General features: G+C 33.5%; 1 protein-coding gene across 2 annotated transcripts in view; it reads left to right on the top strand.

Annotated features, from left to right (window-relative positions):
- The window catches only part of vstm2b (V-set and transmembrane domain containing 2B), a 176,236-nt gene that overhangs the window by 26,643 nt on the left and 137,432 nt on the right, over nt 1–12,161 (top strand). The gene's annotated exons all lie outside the window — the stretch shown is intronic.

Genomic DNA, 12,161 nt, shown 5'->3' with positions numbered 1-12,161 from the left:
TTTTGTGGGCACAAAACAGGTGCAAATGAGTCAAAAATACTGTATGTAAATCACAAAGGAACCTGCACTGCCATGCAAATAGTGCCAATGTTGCACCTTTGTCAGCTGCATGGTTGTAACTTAGGGAATACTCATTCATCCAGTGTTAAATCTGCCTATTTTTAAGCCTCAGTGCAAAAAAAACCCCAAAACATCCTTTTATACACAAAAGACCAGAGCAAACTGCATCGCACAGATTGGATGGTGTAAATACGACCTGCCGAAAGCTGGTGTTAACTGTGCAGACTCACCTCTGACTCTTTTGATTTCTCTTCATCTCCAAATCTTCAAGTTTATGAGCTGTGAATGACATTGAATTAGTATCTGGGCGAAGTCAAGGGAAGGTTCATATCTGGTAAAAAAAAAAAAATAATAATAATAATACAATAATCTACACCAAACTTATATTTTTGGGTAGGTAATTACTTATATTTTCAGGAAAATGTATTTTGAAATGACAAAAAATGTGTGAAAAAAAATTTGAGGAGTGTTAGGAGTGTGAATGTTTGGAAAGTGACAAAGTTTTCTGCTGTCATTCTGGGTTCATTTTATAAACTCTCATAAATAAACTAAATTTATTCCAAATACTAATTTGACTGTTATATTATTTAAGTCATATTCTAGGCATAGTGTTTAAAATTAATAAATGCATATATCTATGCAAAATACATTTGAATATGTTAATATTATTTGTATGTTATAAATGTTGTAAAAAAATGTGTATGATATTGATAATTGAAATTAAAAAAGTTTAATTTCATATTTACTTTTGCTATGCATCCATGATGCTACCATTTTTCAAAACTCCTGCTATTTAGGTATGATCAAATATTTTTTTCCTCTAACCAGACTGATCTCATGAAATTACATTGTTTGTGACGCCAGTTTATTGCATGTGGTGTGCTATAGCTATGCATTTTCATCCTTCCGCATGTTATTTAACGCCATTTGATGGCATGTCAGTGCACTAGCCGCTAACCTCTAACCCCTAACCCCTAACCCCTAACCCTAAACCTAACCCCTTAATTGCGCTAATGGCGTGTTATTTCACACATTGTAAATATACACGCTGAAAGCTTATAATGGGTACAGAAAACACGCCAGTTAAAAGTGGTGTGTTATCTGTATGCAATTCATATCACATACTTCTAACCAATTATTAGGTTGTAAAATAGAGGCTTTAAGGTATATATTGAACAAATTTTAGGATGAAAATGTCAGAGGAACTTCACTTTTGAGAACTTAGCAATTTTTGCAAAAAAATTTTGTCCATCTGTGACGCAGTAGTTTTTTTTATATTTTTCATTTAAAAATATTTGAAACTAAATTTTGCCCTTTGAGTATGTTTAAAATGACATCTAGACCTTTGAATTATGTGTAATATTTATCTTAAATTTGTCTGGTTTAAAATTTCTGAATTAAAAAGTAGTGCGCTGTCTGTCTGTGATGCCCATCTGATGACATCTTCATTCAGATATGTACATGATATACAAAATCTTAAGTCCGACATTAGACGGACCAGGCCGGTATTTGTGTTATCTCAGAGTTTTGGGTATTTAAATATAAAAAGCACTGATGATCAGACTGTTTTATTACACATCCATTTATTCTTATTACCCTGAAGTCCTGGTGTGAAACAGTTGCAGAACACACAACATTAATGAGTGTCTGATCCTGAACTGATCTTTTAATGAAGTTACACATGTGTTAATGTGTGTTTAAGTGCAGAAGCTCCCCTGTGGTTTGAAGGCACTGTGGCACCAAACAGAACATTAGGACAAATGATTCTGCAGATATATTCAGTGACATATAGAACATGTCATGTATCAGTCAAGCACATTTCAGACTCAGCTTTATTGTTTAGTTTTAGTTTAGTTTATTTCAGACACAAACATAATACAAAACTTAGGGAAGAAAAATAATAATAAAAAAAAAAAAAAATACAAAAATAAAAAAAAAATACAATAATAGAGAAAGAACAACTGTTGTGCCTGAAAGGGAGTAGGAAGAAGCCATTGTCGTTTGATCGGTGGTACATGATAGAACATCACCCAAGTTTCGGTTTTTGGAGCATGAGACGATAAAAGGATAAAAAATCTGAAATAAAAATATGTTAAAGGTAAAGTGCATATAATGAAAGCTACAGTAAAATATGCAAAAATAAAAAAAACAACAACTTCTTAATATGCAAAAAATTACACAGTATGCAGCCACAGCACAGTTAAAGTGATGGTGCATGTAGCAGCAGCAGCAGCAGCACGAGGAGCAGTGAAATAAAGTGGTGTAATCTGTTTAAGGTGCTTTGTGGACAGACTATGGGGGCAGTATATGGGGGTGGGGGGGGGTTTAGCTCCTGGAGCCAGGTTTGATGGACATTTATGGAATTATGTGTGTTATTGACGTAAAAACCTATGCATGACTGTTGCAGAGTTCTCGTCTTTGCTCATTAAAGACGTGAAATTCAGTGGTTCTTCATGAATTTTCATTATGGAAATCAATGAAAGGAAACTGGAGAAACACCCAGACCGCATTTTTTTTTACTGCTTTTTATATGTTTTAGTTTTTATAAATGTCTGTTTTTTAATGATAACACCAGCCTGCCCAGGGACTACAGGTGGAAATTAGCACTAGTGGTACAACATGGCACACTACATCTCTCCTTTTTTAGGTTAATGTATATTGTGCATTGTCCCTGTCTAAATAAATAAATAAAATGAAAGAAATGAAAGAAATTCAGTTGAAAAAAAACTAGGGGAAATTGCACTCAGTTCCAAAAGTTTATGAGCAGGTTTGTTCCAGGATATCATTAATGCAGAAACTTTTAAGAATAGTAGAAAAACTAAAGTGAATTGCGGGCATATAGACTGCACATTTCCCTGTGTTTCTAATTGATAATGGCCATCAAATGACTTTATTTCATTACAAATGTAGTTTAGAAAAAAAAAAAAAAAAAAAAAAAAAGCAGAGTTCAATCAGAAAAAGAAGCAGAAGAAAAAAACAGATTGAAAGGCCAAAGTGTTGAAACTCCAGTGAAACATGTCAGTTATGTAAGTGATTGCTATGAGGAGAATTACTGCCGCATTAATAATAATGGATTAGATTTCTGTAGCGCTTTTCAGTGCACCCAAAGTGCTTTACATTATGGATCCATTATTCATTCACTCACATTCATACTCTGGTGGTTAGCTACGTTTATAGACACAGCTGCCCTGGGGCGTGGCTGCCAATTCGCACCAAACGGCCCCTCTGACCACCATCAAACATTCAGACGCCAGTATGAGTGACGCTGGACGCAAGCTGCGTACCCAAGGACACAACAGCACATGAGTAGGACAGGACAGGATTTGAACTGCCAACCCTTTGGTTATTGGAGGACCTGCTCTATCTATAGATAGACAGATTTACTTTATTAATCACCAAAGGGAAATTCTAAATACGGTCACCGCTCTACAGAAACAATCATACCACATCAACAATAAATAAATAAATAAATAAATAAATGCAGAGTGTAATAGCTAAGAATAAGTTATACTAAAAGAAAGTAGAATTAAAAGACAACATGTGTTTTCTACCTATCACATTAAAAACATAAAACCTCCTATACACCCCCACCCAGCTACTCCTCCTCCCGTCTCCTCCCACATCTAATGCATGACATGGACACTCACGTCAAAAAGAAAACAGACTTTGACCCCATACAGGTGAGGTAAACACCTGCATGGGTTCTAGATCATAGGTTTCTCAACAGGAAGTGCTGAAATGAGGGGGAAATTATTATTATTATTATTATTATTATTTTTTTTTTTTTTTTTTTTTTTTTTTTAATGGCAATGCCAAGATTTTTACCCCGCCCCCCCCCCCCCCCCCCAAAGGGGAGGTAGGGGTATTGTTTTTGGTTCGGTTTGTTTGTTTGTTTGATTCTTTGTTTGATTAAGACTATGGCAGGAAAACTATTAGTTGAATTCCTACCAAATTGGGTTTATAGATTGCCAGTAACCCAGAATAGATCTGATTACATTTTGCGAACAGTAGGTCAAAGTTTAAATTTTTTATGAAGTTTTAATATCTTTTTTTTTTTCCCCCATTTACTTATAATGGGCAAAATTTCACATGTCTGTAGCAGTAAAACTATTAATTGAATTCCTACCAAACTGGGTTTATAGATTGCCATTGACCCAGAATAGATGTGATTACATTTTGGGGTTACATTTTGGTCAAAGTTCAAATTTTTTATTTATTTTTTAAATCTTTTTTTTCTCCCATTCACTTATAATGGGCGAAAATTCAAATGTCTATAAAAACATCAATTTTGTTTCAATTTACTTCAAACTTGGCACATATATAGATGCTGACATCAGCACATGCATAGACATGATGACATCAGCTGGATCGATGTCAAAATAAGCTACAATACGTGCGAGGGGCGGGGTTTGTTGTGCCTGGCACCACTTGTTTTTACTTTATTTATAGAACTTTTTAGACAGACAGTGTGATATAGGCTACAGCATAAGGTCTAAAAATACAGAATAAACATCGACTGTCACATCTGAATGTCAAATCCCTTCCCACTCACCACCCACTACAAGGCCAATCAACGTTTCTTTAAACTTTAAAAATATAATTCATTGTTCTTTATTAGCAGGTAAATGCTGCAGTCCTTGAATAAACCTTCTATAGTGTGTTATGACAATGTGAGCTGTATAATTAAAATTAGAGCTCTTTTGAATTGTGATTTTGATGCAAAAATAAAAGAATAAGTCAGCCTCGGTTTGCCGCCTGTGAGCCTTTTATTCATTTTTATTTACAAACCCCCGAGACGCACGTTCAGCCTTTTATTTGACCTCAAGAAAAAGCAGTGGATGAGATCATGAGGATGAAGGTACCCATGTGTTATCTCCATCACCTGCTGCTCTGAGTCTGGCTGTGTGCAGACTCCAGTGTGACTCAGCTATTATTAGATGTGAATCTAACTTCAGACCCTCTGCAGACTCCATCAAGAGGGAGATGTCTGTTTGTTGTCTTCGTTTAGGGGCTTAACCGTAGCTTTGATGGGGGAATTGGCCATATTTTTTATGACTACAGTCGTGTAAGGTCGGCAAGATACTGCAGAGATGAACTCCAGTGCATGGAGAATTATGTTTGATGACGTCTTACCTCTGATTTTATTCATAAAAAAAAAAAAAAAAACAGAAAGAAAAGGTTATTTTGTTGTTGTTCAAATTGCTGTGTTCCTCCTTTATTGATCTAACTGTCATTTGTAAGCTTTTGTTGGTGTGTTAATGTCATACCAGGGGAAAAAACACGAGTTAAATTTCAAATATAAAGACGCAACCTCAAATTATCGCTTTTTTCCCCTTTAAAATATAAAGACGATGGGCTTTTTGTGATGTGAGACAGACTGTGACGCCTGTATTTTCTTCCGCTTTTTATGAAGTTACACGTTGTTACTGTGGCTGCAGTAAAATCTAATGGCCGTTTGTTGTAAGAGTTGTAGTGGTAGTAGATTAACGTACACTTTGATGAATGTCTGGCTGTCCTCCCTCTCCCCGATGCAGAGCCAATTCCATCTACAGATAATATAAATAAAGGAGAAGACATTCTTCTCATCTAAAAAAAAAAAAAAAAGAAAAAAAATTATGAAATGAACACTTCATTTATGAGCAAGAAATATAAATCACAGGAAATTGAATGTAGAGGTGGAATTATTAAACAGTTGCTGAGGGATATAAGACACACACTGTAAATTAAGGCAATGAAATCTGGCTGAAAAGACAATATGATATTCTTTTGAGGTGGAATCACTTTCCTTAATGTGACTGGACATTTTTCTCATCTTTTACAAAATGTGGGTGAGTTACTGCCAAACTATGGCAAGTTTTTGTGTTTTCTTTAAGACTATGAAGGACTCAGGCTGTGTGTGATGGTTTTTTTGTTGATATTAGACTAAAAAGTTGTATTTTTTTGAATAAATAGTAGAAATAACCAATTAGACAGTTAGATACTCAGCCCGTATAAAATAGAAAATGAAATGACTGGATTAGGAAAGTACAAAGAGCACTTTTTATTTAGGCCTATTTAGTCATATAATCATCACGTTTCCACTGAAAAGCAGATCACACTGTTCTGCCCTCTGCATCAGAGAAAAAAAATGTGCTAAATGTTACATATTTCCATAACATGAATTGATATTCTTTTGAGGTAGAATCACTTTCCATTTAGTGAATGGACATTTTTTTTGTTTCTTATAAAATGTGGGTGAGTTACTGATAAACTATGCCAAGTTCTTGTGTGTTTTCTTTAAGACTATGAAGGACTCAGGCTGTGTGTGATGGGATTTTTGTTGATATTAGACTAAAAACTTAATTTTTTTTTGCATAAATAGCTAGAAAGTAACCAATTATACAAATAGATATTCTGTCCATTTAAAATGGAAAATGAAATGACTGGATTAGGAAAGTTTAGACAGCAGTGTTTTTTTTGTTTTTGTTTTAATTTATTGATATAATCAGCACATTTTCACCGAAAAACAGATCACACTGGTCTACACTCCGCCTCAGAGATAAAAAAAAAAAAAAAGTGCTAAATCTTACATATTTCCACAACATGAATTGATATTCTTTTGAGGTAGAATCACTTTCCATTATGTGAATGGACATTTTTCTCATTTCTTATAAAATGTGGGTGAGTTACTGCCAAACTTTGGCAAGTTTTTGTGTGTTTTCTTTAAGACTATGAAGGACTCAGGCTGTTATATTAGACTTTTTTTTTTTTTTTTTTTTTTTTGCATAAATAATAGAAAATAACCAATTAGACAAATAGATACTCAGCAGTAATGTCATAGAAAATGAAATTACTGGATTGGGAAAGGTTAGACAGCACTGTTTGTTTTAATTTAATGCTATAATCAGCACGTTTCTATTGAAAAGCAGATCACACTGGTCTACACTCTGCCTCAGAGATAAAAATGTGCTAAATCTCACATATTTCCATAACATGAATTGGAAAATAAACGACAAGAGTGATGGTTAGTCTATGTTTTCAAGATGTATGATCAGTGTTATTACATGTACATGTAGGCTTATACACATTTATGTAATACAATAGATTCAAGAAATCTGGCTGAAAAGACAATATGATATTCTTTTGAAGTAGAATCACTTTCCATAATGTGAATGGACATTTTTCTCATCTTTTACAAAATGTGGGTGAGTTACTGCCAAACTATGGCAACTTTGTTTTGTGTTTTCCTTAAGACTGTGAAGGACTCAGGCCGCCTTGTGTTCATTAATACAACCAACAACTGAACATTTTAGGTAATCGGCTCGAAGTCTGGACATATTTTCAGTTTTTACTACAACTGCTGCTGCTGATAAACAATTGTGGTGTACTCAGAGAAATGTTCATACAAATTCAAAACAAATTAAGCAGGAATTAAAACGAGTTGTAGAAATTCACTAAATTTTTGCCAAAATGAATATAAAGATAGCTTTGCAGCACCTAGAGCAGGGGTGTCAAACTCATTTTGGTTCAGGGGCCATATTTAGCCCAATTTGATCTCAAGCGGGCCAGACCAGTAAAATAATGACTTAATAACCTATAGATAATGACAAATCCAAGTTTTTCATTTTGTTTTAGTACAAAAAAACCCCAATTAAATTATGAAAATATTTACATTTTACAAAAAAGATGTGAATAACATAAAAAAAACAGAAATTTCATTTGAAAAATTAGTGCAATTTTAACAATATTATGCCTCAACTTATTATTCATACATGTACATTACACACACTGTTGCATAAACATTTGGTAACAGGCAGAATATTGTTAAAATTTTGGAGTTTGGAACTAAAATTTGAACAATTTCTATATAATTTCTATACATCTCTTATTATTAACACAAAACATTTAGTAACAGGCAGAATACTGTTAAAATAGCACATTTCGGGTTGTTCATCTTTGTTTATGTTTATGTATTTATTTGCATTTTATTGTGAAAAAATAGTTTTGTAAATGTAAATTTTTTAACAGCATATCTTTTTTTTTCACTTAAATTTTTTCCACATAATTTTTCACAAAGAAAATTTGTCGTTGTCATTATTTATGGGTTATTGTGTTGTTATTTTTACTGGAGATCACATTGGTCTGTATGTGGAACCAAAATGATTTTGACAACCTGGACTGTTCAGGTTAATTTTTGCACTTTCATCCTGCGGGCCAGAATGGAACCTTTGGCGGGCCGGATTTGGCCCCCGGCCGCATGTTTGACACCTGTGACCTAGAGGGTTCAAATTCAAACTTTATGAACTGTTAGGGTCCAAATACACAAATAAATGAACCAAAGACTAATAAAAGTGGGTTTAGCAAAATGTGACCTCTTTAAAAAAAAACTTTTAAATCCAACTCCATGTTTATCCCAGTTTCTTGTTCTCTACTATAACCTCGTCTTGTGCAGGTAGAGCTGACGTAACCCCTCCATTAGTGTCTATCAGACAGGAAAGGCCCTCTGGCTCTTTTCAGACCTGGTGTTCACATCCGTCCCGAATGATCCGATCAGAAGTGAACAGCTCTGGTGCAAGGTGTGAACACAATCAGGACGTATAGAGATCCGATCAGTCAGGACGCATTTGGAGGAGGAGACGATACAAAACAAGCAAAACAGAAGAAAAAAGCAAGAAAACAGTCTGCTGTAGGAGCTGCTGGTTGCCATTGGTTGAGCTGCAGGGTGAATTAAATTAACCAAAGAAATATTACAAATCCAGCATGTTTAACATGAAATGAAAGCTTGTGTGTTATATATGACTATATATGCGCTTGTTTATTTGCATATAGAGTAGGAAAGTCAGATCCCATCAGAAGTGATCGTTTGAGAGATGTGTGGGGATGCATTTTAACGCCAGCTGTGAGCCGATGTGCCTACAGCTGGCCTCATGGGATCAGATGGTTCAGGACGCATCTTAAAGCAAGGTCAGAACACGGCCATACTGTCGCACTTTTGTGTAGATTTGTAAACATGTGAATAATTTGGACAATATAGATCCTTCCTAAACAACAAATTAGATTGAAATGTTGACTGTTCATTAAAATCTTATATATTTGTTTTCCCCCTGTGGTAAAAAGCTATCAACCCCACATTCATCCGCAGCTTAAAATATCATTTAACATAACATGTTCTGCAGTGCATGGCCGTTTGATGCCATAATAGTATGCGTTTATTTGTGGAAATGCAAATAGATTTTGGTATGGAATAATTGGCTGGAGGCAAATTGCTGCGAACAGAACAGAACACATTAGTCGTGCTCTAGCCTTGTACTTATCGTGGAAACATCGTCTATAAAGGCTCATTACCTACACGCTTCAACTTGATAAAGCAAAGATCAGACCGACTCAAATATAGAGTCTGGGTTGATGAAGTAACAGATGTCAACGTGCAATATAACTGCAATATTCAGTACTGAAAATTATGTATTTAGTTTTAATCAGAGAATCACAGTCTTTTATATTCATACATAATTCTTTTTTCATATATGCTGTATATTTATTCTGTCTTCTATGGTTTTTATATACATATTTATTCTATAGTCTATAGTTTTTGTATGCATATTTGTTCTATATTCTATAGTTCTTATATGCATATTTATTCTATATAATGTAGTTTTTAGGTAGATATTTATTCTATAGTTTTTAGAAGCATATTAATTCTATCTTTTATAGTTTTTATATACATATTTATTCTATATTCTATAGTTTTTATACACATATTTTTCTATCTTCTATATTCTATAGTTTTATATACATATTTATTCTATACTCTATAGTTTTTATATGCATATTTATTCTATATTCTATAGTTTTTATATACATATTTATTCTATATTCTATAGTTTTTATATGCATATTTATTCTATATTCTATAGTTTTTATATACATATTTATTCTATATTCTATAGTTTTTATATACATATTTATTCTATATTCTATAGTTTTTATATACATATTTATTTTATATTCTATAGTTTTTGTATGCATATTTATTCTATATTCTATAGTTTTTATATACATATTTATTCTATATTCTATAGTTTTTATAGGCAAATTTATTCTTTCTTCTCTATTCTATAGTTTTTATATGCAGATTTGTTCCATATTCTGTAGTTCTTATTTGCATATTTTTTTCTATCTCCTATATTCTATAGCTTTTATATGCAGATTTGATCTATTTTCTATATTCAATAGTTCTCATATGCATATGTTTTCGATCTCCTATATTCTAGAGTTTTTATATGCACATTTATTCTATATTCTATAGTTTTATATGCATATTTTTTCTATCTTGTATATTCTGTAGTCAGTGTTGGGCAAGCTACTTGGAAAATGTAATGAGCTAAGCTACCAGTTACTCTGCCATGAAAGAAGCTTCACTACACAGAAGCTACCACCCAGTCAAATGTAGCAAGCTAAGTTACACAAACACCACAGAAGTAGCTCACTACATGTGAAGCTACTTTAAGCTGCGTCAACTTAACATGGTGATAAACATAAGAAACTACATATTTAAATTACCAAGTTCATGCAAAGTCAATTCCATTGGGTTATCAATAGCAGTCAATGCGGCGTCTATGGTGCAGACAGGGGACTCACTGAAAGCCAGGCGTTTCACCCAGGGGGCGGGGCTCTATGTCCTGCATCACACACATCGTGTACATCACAGACAGTGCACTTTTGAGTTTATCTGATTGGTTTAGATGTGTGGAAGAGAATGATTTATTTAAGGTAAAATATGAACAAGGATGCATTGTCAACTTCAGATTTAAGTATTTTAGTTAAATAAATGTTCAAAAAATAACTGATTGTTCACCATGTTTTCCTCATGTAGAATACATTTACATTCATGCAGTCTGCTTGTGTGGCCAGTAGGGGAGAATGGGGTGAATTGTACCAGTTTTTACTCAGGGTGACTTTAAAGTGAGGCCATGACAGTAATACCCCCACCTTAAGTATGTACATATATTTCAGGATGTGCTGCATTCCTTTGGAACAGTAACTTTGGATCTGAAATAAACTGTTTAAGAAATATAGCTTTTAGAAAAAAAAAAAAAAAAGGGGGTCACGTGACACAACTTGCAACATACATTGGAACATAAGACAAAATCGACGCTTGAGTCACCTTCCTAGCATGAAACACTTTCAACATTTTCTGCAGCGATAATAATGATCTATGAACATAAAGGCTCTAATAGCCTTGAAATGGCTTGTTCTACCTAACTTTTGCGAAGCAGGAAGCAATTATTTTATTTTTAACACATGCCTCATGAATGTTAAAACCATGTTTGAGTGCTTACAAAAACCAGTCCCTACAGAAAAACACCATTATGCGATTACACAATTCAATGCATAGCCAAGCAAATAGCACACATTATGGGAGTCCACATTTTTTCAAAAAGGGCAATAATAATGATCTATGAACATAAAAGCTCTAATAGCCTTGAAACAGATGACCTTTTCTGCCTCACTTTAGAAGCAGGAAGCAATTATTTTATTTTTTAACACTTGTGACTCACTTGTACCATGTTTGAGCCATAAAGGTCTAAAACAGGGGTGTAAAACTCGTTTGAGTTCAGGGGCCACATACAGACTAATGTGTTATAAAGTGGGCCGGACCAGTAAAATAATATAATAATAGGATAAGAACTGATAAATAATGTCGACACCAAAGTTTTCTCTATGTTTTTGAGTGAAAAAAAAGGCAAATTCCACAATGAAAATGTTTACATCTACAAACTCTACTTGAACATAACATGAACAAATATGAACAACCTGAAAATTCTTAAGAAAAAGAAGTGCAATTTTAGCAATATTACACTTTAGTTTATCATTTATACATGTGCATCATAACTTACAGATCACAGTAGATCTACAAATACACAAAACATGTAGTAACAGGCAGAATATTGGTACAATTTCACATACTTTTCTTAAAACATTTGAGGTTATTGAAATTTTTTGGTTATTGTATTTTTTGTTATTGAAATTTTACATTTTTTACACCAAAACAAAGAGAGAAATTTGTGGTTTTCTTTATTTATAGGTTATTATGATACTGTTTTACTGGTCTGAACCATTTT

This window comes from Sphaeramia orbicularis, chromosome 3 (assembly GCF_902148855.1).
Source record: "Sphaeramia orbicularis chromosome 3, fSphaOr1.1, whole genome shotgun sequence".
NCBI classification, from domain to species: Eukaryota; Metazoa; Chordata; class Actinopteri; order Kurtiformes; family Apogonidae; genus Sphaeramia; species Sphaeramia orbicularis.
The sequence above is the reverse complement of the archived record's forward strand: the minus strand, read 5'-3'. Positions and strand labels throughout refer to the sequence as shown.